The sequence below is a fragment of the Micropterus salmoides genome, unplaced genomic scaffold (assembly GCF_014851395.1).
Source record: "Micropterus salmoides isolate LMB-PRFRI ecotype aquatic unplaced genomic scaffold, ASM1485139v1 Ms_hic_scaffold_22, whole genome shotgun sequence".
In the NCBI taxonomy this organism is placed as follows: Eukaryota; Metazoa; Chordata; class Actinopteri; order Centrarchiformes; family Centrarchidae; genus Micropterus; species Micropterus salmoides.
In genome coordinates, this window is record NW_024041373.1 from 7906331 (window position 1) to 7916496 (window position 10166).

Here is a 10166-nt window from a genome sequence, read left to right on the forward strand (position 1 = left end):
TAAGTAGTACTTAAATAACACTGGTGATTGTAGACTTTGCTAAAAGTGCTTCACAACAAACCTAGCTTTATCATCCATATTGAATGAATGATATTTATATAATATAGGTAATAAATTAAAATCCGATCATCCAATTGGCACTCTGTTACTAAAGTGTTTATGGTAATATCATCTACCAGAGACATGTGGATAAGGGATAGATTATTTTGATGCCTCCCGTTTTCACTCAGCGCAGTCTCTCTAAAACTTTTATGTGTATGTGTACAGTATGCAGTGAGATGGATGTGAAGAGTCTCGACAATTTCACAAACGTTACAGGTGAATAAGTACGCTGCAGTAGCTTTAGCAATCAATGAGAGAAAGCTTGAATATTGCCCTAGTTGTTTCCTTGGCAGCGTAATGTCAGGAAGGTCATGAACGAAAAGATAATGTCGCTCCACCTTTGGTAGTGCATGCCCAAATAGATGACCTTTATATTCACTCTGCTAAAGGCCAAGAAAGTGAGCATCTCCAACCTGTAATGACACATTTCACAGATTACGCTACGAATGAATTTCAGGTGAGACGATAGCTGACATAATCTGCCATCATCGATGTCAGCAACCCTATATTGGCATCAAAAGTTGAAAACACTTTATCTAAGTGCACAATCCTCCCCCTACAGTTCCCACAGGAAGAAACTGTTTTAAGTTTTAATCCCCAAAAGAAAAAGAAATGCATGTTTAATCTCTGTTTTGTGCTTGTGTCTTGCTTCAGAATTATGATACCAGTAAACAGCTTGTGTTGCTTGGAGTCGCCAGTATCTGCTGAAGGTATTTGGTCATTGTTCCCCAGAGCCGTTCCTCGCTCAGGTCAGACACACTGCTGCTCTGTCATCATCCCCCTTGTTCCTCTTCTTCTTCCGGACACACCACTGACACTTTCTAATCTCCGCACACTACATCTTCACATGGTTCTTCCAGATGTTGTGACTGTAGCAGCTTTAGCATGTTCTTTTTCTTCTTTTGCTGTTCTTATTTTAGTCTGTTTCTTTTAGAAGGAAAGTGTATGTTAATTGATCTTAGTCCTCATATTTCTGTGAGGTGCTGCAACGTTGATAATTTGGAAATCATATATACATTGTCACTGTGACAACAAAGGTCAAGGTCTGTGATGGAGAAATGCTGAAGTATTGTCTAATATTTGTGTCATATCAACCACAAAAGGTTACCTAGATGACATTAAGCAGAGCTGACATCTCTGATTGGCAACTTGAGGCTCATGACCTTTTGTGATGTACACAGTCAATACTGTACTGTGATTTTTTGATATTAAACTGACTAATTTTACTAGATCTCTGTTTTGTTAGTACTTTTTAAGCATTAAGGTGTGCAAGACATTTCTATTAAAATTTCTTGGTGAGATGTGTGATTCAAAAAAGCTGCCTCACTGGTCCCACACAACCACAGCTAACCTTAGGAGCAGTTGGAAAGGAAGGACACTAATGTCTTTCCTGTCATTTCTGCTTTACTTACACACAAAAACACATATACTACTTGTTAAAACAATTAGGATGCTGAAGTTCAAAGGGAAACCTTTCTTTATCAATGAACATGTAGCAAATTGAGTGTTTAATTTTTTTTGTTTGGGTCTACTGGGACTGTCAATAACATGTGAAACAATCTGAATGCACATGTGTTGTGGCACACCGGACATTTAATCCCTTCAATTTGAATTGATTTCAATAACAACGCTGTGCACTCTAAGCCTTTCCATCCGTTTGTAAATAGTTACCCAATTTCAATTATGAATATGTTAAAAACCTCATTCTGATGCCTGCAAAAAACTCACATTCAAACATGGCTTTTGCCACAAATATGCTATTTTCCAGCAGAAAGGCCAATTTGATGCTCATCATGTGCCCTGGTGTACCTAAGAGCTGTTTAAAGAACATCAATGCAAAGAGGGATTAAATATTTCTGTATTTTACTAATCATTTATGAAATGCATAATTATCTCAGCCGCTTGTTGAGTGGATTAGGAATCATTGATTCTCTCTCTCTCTCTCTCTCAGTGTATATATAGTGTCTACCTAACCCTTTCAAACTCCCCAATAGAAATATTCTGGATAATATGTACATATATAGTTGGCAGAGCTGCACTCTGGTTCATATTTCATGCAATGTGAATGACTAATCCATGAAATGTGTGGGTGGGATGATTAACACAGACACCAGCACTGAAAATATGTTTGCTTTGAAACTCTGAATGTGACACAAACATGAAACTATGAATAATTGGCAGAGAATGGGATCCTGTGTAGATGTAGAACTCAGAAATGCAGTTTATGACTAATTGTGTTAAGTGAAAATAAAGTGCACTTTTGTTCCTGGGATAATTAGCTTTTTAATGTTGCGAGGTTGATTGTGGAGGCGCTGCTTTCGGAGTGAGCCCTCTAGTTCTCCCATGGGGTAGTAGCGCTTGTTACGTGCAGCCTGCAGGCCAGAGGAGAGCAGGGAAGGCAACACAAACCAGCATGCACAGGAACAGTTCCTACTGCTAGAAAAGTTTTGGCTAAAGCTAAAGGCACATTGCAGTATCATTTTCAAACTTTATTAAAGTTGTTCCTAAATGTGAAACATGTTCATTCAAGCCCTTTTTTCAGCAGCTTATTGTGTACACATTTACAATTTTAATAAATGTAGTAAATAAATATGCTATTTTATGAGCTCCTGATCTAGATAATCATGATAATTTTTGTTTACAATCAAGACCGAAGTCTAGGGAGTATGTGCATTTTACAATTACAGGGGGTAGACAACATAAGGTAAACAATTCACGAGAAAGTACTTACCTTTTAAAACAACTAAATCATCATTGCAAATACTGTTACATTGCTGGGTCATATTATTTTGAGTCCCACACAGCAGCGTTTGTCAGCACTATATATCATATTCCTCTTGGTAAGTTTCAACTGTTTTTCTCTGTCAGTGGAGTTTGTTTCTATTTGACATATGCTGTCATGACTTCTTAGGCTGTTCTCCTTGATATAATAAATCATTTTGCAGTTTTTAACTAATGCACAGAGAGTTTTGGTTATAGACCATTTGGCCTCTTTGGGGCTTTGAACAAACTCCCGTTTCAAAGTACTGATTTCCAGAAGTTGTTACTACTCATAAATACCTCCAAAGGACATTCATCCTAAAATGACCTTATAGCATTATTTCCAGTTGTTATTTCCAAGTTAAAATACTCATTTATCATCATTTATATTCTGCCCCCCACACTGGATAATTAGAATCAGTTATTAAAAAACACATTTAAAAGTAGCTGAAATGTATTCACATAAAAGAAAGGTTTTAAAGGGGTTTTGAGGGAGCGGGGAAATTTAGCTTCAGAAAGAGGTGAAGGAAGAGGAGGATTTTGGAAAAGGAAAGACAAAATAGGAGGCGGTGAGGAGAGAGGGAGAGAGTAATTACTTGATGTAAAGGCCACAAACAGAGCTCCTGCTGTCGTTGAAAAATCAAATCTGTCAGCAATTAGAAGGAGGCCAAGCAGCACTTGTCAGTGTACAATGGGGCAAAAGGAGAGGGGGTTAGCAATTATTAGAGCTGATAGAGTACCTTTATTTATCTAAACAGCAGGTTAGTTGCCCAATCTCCTTCTTTGTCACTTGTTGCTTATGTGAAAGGGGCACCACTTAATCCGAATAGTGTTCCTTGTGACAACCAACGGGTATTATGCCCGAGCCAAGAGCTGGAGAGGGCTGCTTTTCAGCGTAGGGCAGAATAATCCAGGGGTTGATCTCATGCTCTTGCAATGCTTCCTTTGCTCAAAGCTCTGATCAGGAACCCTTACGTTTGAAGCTATTTATTGGAGGGGGGCTCTAGTCTAAAACATGTAGTCATTATCAAGGACTTCTGCTCCTTGAAGGGGCAAAAGCCCACAGAGTCTTGGAGAAGGGATTTGAGATGTGTGGGGCTTATTTTAATTTAAAGCCAACTGCAAATATAGTCCACAATATGAACTCAGTGGTTCTCACAGAAATATATCAGCATCATGTAAACTAGGGAAGACTCCCCTTTGTTTAGTTAATGAAAGACTTGGAGAAATGTTATTAAATGGTGGCTCAGGAGGGAATATTTTGGAAGCAAAGGGCTCTTATTAGTGGTTGCTAAGAATGTAAACGTCTTAATTAGTTTAAGATCAAGGTTTAATGCTTTATAATTTGTGAGAAAAAGGTTTTGACACTGTTGGAAAATGTGTTAAGCCATACAAATATCAGATACTGCTGTATTTTTCCACATAATGTTTCAGTTGACTAAAGCACTTCCCCCTATATATGTTATTTATTATATGTGCTCTGTGGTATTTATTATTTATTTCCCCCTTTAAATACCTTTTAAAAAATAAAGTTTCACGCACTTTGTGAAGTTTAAAGAGTGCAAACCGGGTTGATCTGTTTCCAGTGTTGGTACAAGCAGCGTTACACTTGTGCCAAATTAATATCATAATGTTTACTCATTGTGTCTATTAAAAGGTAAAATTTGTTCGTGCGGTTAATTGCATCAGTATCTCTCAGGTGCAGAACGCAGAAGCTTCACCGCAGCTTTACGCCTAGCAGCGAGAATAATTTAAGTTTGACAAGTCAGCAATACCTCGAGGGAAGAAATGGGGCGGAGTGACTATAAGTTATTAGATAAATTGTTAAGTTTATGGTGCTTTAAAAACTTGTGTTAATAATTAAGACCAAACTGAGAATTAAACTATGTAATTTGCTGATGATGTGAATTCATTCCATTAATGACGGGTGTGTATTTGTAATTTTTCCGACTTGAACTGTGGAAGCTGAGAGCTGAGAAACATCAACTCGGACGTGCAGTATCTTATAATGTGGTTGATAACTCTTGTGCTGACATAGGCTAATTTCCTCAAACATCCTTAACTGGAGAAGGAATTAATATCAACTTCACTCTCAAGTGCTCTGTTGTTCAATTAAAATTCAAATAGGACATTTTATTAATAATGTTTCAACTAACTTTAAGAATAACAAGAATTGGCAAAGTTTATGTGAAGTACCATTTTGGGTGAGACGGTTATTGTTTCTGGATAAACGTTTAATTGGCTTTCTAATATTAAGTATAAATATTTTTCATTTGCTTGGATAGATTGTCTGAAATTGCCTGAAGAGCTGAGAGTCATTTCCAATGTGTTTGGGCTAAATTACAGTAAAGTTATTGCTTTATTGTTGGTGATTGTTGCCTCCTCTTTAGTGCCTGGCCACGCTAGCTCCACGCAGCCACACTGATTGCCCTGAGTTACTTCTTGCCTCTACCTACCCACAATCGTAAAGAGGAGGATATTTGTGGTGATACAGTCCGATTGTCAATAAAGTATGCACAATGTAGTAAAGTGGTGTCCTAAATATTCCCTTATATATGGAATCCAGATGTGAAAAATATGAAATCTCATAAATCACTGCAGGCTTATTAGCTCTCTATTTTGCCATTGAAAAATGCATAAGTACATCACTCATGGCTCAAAGCAGATTTCTGAAGATTATAGAGTTGCATATTTTCTAAATAGTGATGGGTTTTAATGTGGTTTACAGAGCACTCAGATGGGAGAACAAGCAAGCAAGATTCATAAACTGGAGACACCGACGGCTGATTCTTTAAGTAGACATTTAGGTATTTGCCTGTTTCTCACACGTATAAACATGTGCTGCTGAGATACACTGCTGACATGAGACAGAGCATGTGAAGAACTCATTTGTACTCTCTGTTAGGTATGAACTTAATCTTGTACAAAGCTTTCCTGTGCAGTAATATCTATTTATCAGTTCTGAATCTGTTCATGTGGATTTAGGAATTCAGGTAGTGATGTACTATGTGCTCTTTTTTTTTCTGGAAAAAAACAAATCTTATACTCTTTGCACCTCAATTTGAAGAAAAATTTGTCTGATTGGAAACTTTGTCGAGGAAAATTGGTGTTCATGAAGAACATTGTTTCCTTTCTTCAAAATGCTTTCACAGCTTAAACAAATTTAATAAGACTTCTTTTGATTGACAGGAGAGCGCTCTCCCACAATGTCTTCTTTTTGCTCTCACATTCCTCGTCAGCAGCTGTGCGCCGTTTTGAATGAGAAGAAGGCTGAAAATCTGCACTGCACACACACACTATCGACTTGGAACAAGTGGGACTTTTATACAACTCTCAGTGGGCCTGAATGTGTTACTCACGACACATTTCAGAAGTGTTATTTTGTGTCATTGAGAGTTTTGTAAATTCAGTCGGCGCACAGTACCAGCTACAGTCATATCACAGTAGTCGTCATTAGATGGTATTTTCGGGTCAAACATGCTGCAAAACTTTAAATCGGTGACGGCTTCATTTAAATCCATTTGAGTTTTGCTAGTCTGACATTTGCATGTTACACAGGAAGTGATACATTTTACATTTCCTGCAGCTGCATGTTTGTTTGCACTAAACAAAGGAAGAACTTATTAGCATGAACAGTGACAGAAAAAGAAAATAACTCCACCTGCAGTAAGTCAAAAGTAAAAGGACAAGAAAGCACACAGCAATAGTATGGCGAGCACCAAAGATATCTCGCAAATAAAACCGAGATTACCACTTTAATTTGTCGTCAGTGGAGATTATTTGCTAACTTTTCAAATTCTCCAGTGCTGTGTTTGAGTGATAGTTACGTTCGTCAGGTTTCCCAGCCTCAGTGAGTCAGAGGCACAGTGGAGGTCCGTGCAGGTGGCACGGCTGTGGAGCCCGGCGGGGGTTTTCTGCTCCCTCTCCCCCTTCTCCACAGGTGCTTATTAGCATTATTAGCATATATGAGCTGCCACATGTTCCCAGCCCGGCCACGGCCTGAGGGGGCAAAATCAGTCTTCGCCCATAATCTTCACAGCCTGACCAGGCCCTCACTCTCACTAACAGGGACACATGGCGTAGCGTTTATGAAGCATAGCTGAAGTATTACCAGCATGCTCTCTGTTTTCCTCTTCTCCTCCCTGAACTGCTGGATAACCTTTCTAAGCATCTCCCCCTTTATTTCCATATTTCAAGTTTAAGGTCAGGATGTACAGAGATATCGATGCACATAATACATATATGTAAAGGATATCTATTCTCAAAGGCAAAGAGTAATTCAGTTGCGAACATTTCGTTGCAAATGTTCCGTTAACAGATATCAAACAGCTCAAGACTTTGCCATCAGTGGAAATGTTTTGCACCTGGTCAGCATGACAGAAACCCATTGTCATCTTAACAGCCCCCCACTCTGTGAGACATGTGAATGGTTCCGCTGTGTGTTTCTGGGAGGGCAAGAGGGGGAGCGCGGCGGGATGGGAGCTGTCCGTGTTTGAAGTGGGCATATGGCCGTTGCATTTGCATTTAATGCCCTTCAGATTACTTGTTTTAACTTGTGCTAAACACCTCACTCGGTTGGGGCTAATTTGATGAGGTCATGGTATGACCCCGTGACCCCTTCTCTCCATGTCCTCTAAGTGAAACCAGCTGAGTCACCGAAGAAGGGTGGAGGGGAGTGGGAAGGGTCTCTGCGTTGTGGCTGGATTGGCCTGACAATCACTGAGCTTCACTTACCCATCAATCTGGAGCGTCGTGTTCGCTGCTCAGAGGACACTTTGCTAGCGTGAAGCCCTCTCCCAAACGTCACCGAGCTCAGCATTTCTGCAGCTCCTCTCCCAAGCAAAGCGTCCAGCCAAAATACATTCAATACAGCTGGAAAGAATAACAAATGCCCCAGCTTCTTATCGCCTTCCACTTTGAAGATGTTTGCAAGAGTAGATTGAGCCAATATACATTCAGCCAAAGATGTGTTGTGTGTGTTTGTGTGTGTGTGTGTGTGTGTGTGTGCGACCTGCAAGACCCCTATTAAGACATTTGTTTTCCTTTGCATGGCAACACTTTCTTATGTTTCACAACCCTTAAAAAGAGGTTTAACTATGACTTTTCCAACACAAGCAATCTTAAAATTCTAGTTTTTAAATTGGGAACAGTGTATTAAGTGTTGATAATGTTTTACAGTAATTATTTAATTTTTAAATAATGTTCGCATGTTAAGAACAACACAGCTATAAGCACAAGTAGATATGCATATGCGAACACATACACACAGACACACGGACACACGCACACACACACACTCCTCTCAACATGAAAGGCCGTCCATAGGAATAGTAAAAGCCCTCTTATGGAATGCTAGTGAGGCCCGTTGAAGTACTGATCCACAGCGGCAAACCGGCTCTTTTCTATTGCTGCAGACTCAAGTGTTGTCCAGACTCCAGAGAATAGTCCCGTTTGGTCTGAGGGGCTACATTTTCCTAACCTCCAAGGCCACCGCCGCGAAGGCGCCTCAAGAGAGCCTCTTTCGTGTCAAAGGGGGAAAGCCATTCAACTCGAGAACGGCCTCTGGCTTTTGATCAGTTCACAAGTTACAGTTTTGCAGAGGCCCTTTTTTCATGCAAATGGGAAATCTTCAAACACTGTGCGGAAATACATCTCTTTCGGATGTACCTTAATAGGTAGTGCTTTTAACATGGGAACTTTCGCAGCCAAGGACTTGCTTGAAAGCCTCCTCAGAGTAGTGAAAAGCACACTCAGAGCCCAGGTGTAGATGGTCCCCTTTAAGAGCTTCTTTCTGTCCTGAGTTCCTCCCAGCCAGCGGCTTTGTATGTTCACCGGAGACCATATTGACTCCCAATTAAGGGATTAGGATAAAGATTATCAGAACCATTTTCAAAACACATAACATTTACTGGCTTTCCCACAGCACTTTGGATCACCACTCTTGTTTTGGCACACTTTAACTTTATTGTTATAGATGGAGCAGCTGCTTCTGAGCACAGTGTGTTATTAAAATACTTGCACCATTCAGGATCAACTGTTTTCATTCCTTTTTGACAAAATTGAGTTTTTTTTATAAGATTGTGTGCGTGCATAAATTATAAATTCCTTTTTACTCTGCTCACATCCATATATAATCCTAATTTGAGAAGCTTTTTGCAGTGTGGGATTGCATAAATATGATGTGAACTCTATTCCGAGAAGTCTTTCCAAATTGGATTCAAATTTAAAGGTGTTGGAATGTCAGGTTTTATTTAGGGTGTCTCTGTGTTTCATGTGTTTCTCTTCACTCTACAAACTACCCAATATGCTCCCATTAAAGTTCATGTTGCTGGAATATTGGGAAGAAGTGGGGGTGAACCAAACTCTTGTCAAGGTCATGTTCCAATGGAAAGAGCCAACAATGCCAGTGCTAATCCCTCCCCCTCCACCGCGCTCTGACCCCATCCCATGGCTTGTAGGACTCTGTGGTGGGAGAGGACAAGAGGCCCAGCTTGTTCCTATACTCAGCCCAGCATTAGGCAGCCCAGAGCTCCTGGATTATCTGCCAATTAGCACCAATTGTGCCGGACGGCATTAATGTAATGTTCTATATTTTTTAATACCGTTTAATTTTTGCTCCTCTTCTTTCCCCTCCTTCTCTTTCGCCTAATCAAGATTGTCAGCACTCTCTTTTGCCTTTTCTCATTTAAAATAAAAGAGTTGGGGTTTAATTTGGCATTAAGGAGCGTAGAATATGCCTTGCCAGCAGAGCGTTTGTTGGAGGGGAGAGAGTTAGCAGGGAAAAGGGGGAAGAGAGAAAGAGGGGAGAAAATCATTTTATGGGAGATACTGTGAAGGACTTGTTTGAACAGGCCGCAAGCCTCAGTGTCCTGCAATATATTAGTGGGGAAGTCAGCTTTGTGCCGAAATAACGTGTTGCCTCACTATTGTGCCCCCTACGGTGGAAGGGTTTGGTGGGTTTGGATTAGGAGACTCCATTACATTACCCTAATAACTGGATAAAGCCGCCTCATCCAGTGCAACTGATCCTCAAGTATTAGCGCTCATGGCTCGTTACAGCATTTCAGCAGCTGATCTGCAGACAGTTGATTTCTCATTATAACAGACTGATAGAAACACACAGCTGCAGTCGACGGTGCCCGAGCATGCCACGATGTGCAACTTTCATCTCAGAGCAAATGTGTTATTTATAAGAGAATTCCAGAAGACTATTACAGTCGTTTCCCACTGATTTAGAGGGGCTGGCAATAAACAAAGTCAACAAACCTCTCCCCAATTTAAGAGGCTAAATGATAATCTTTAGT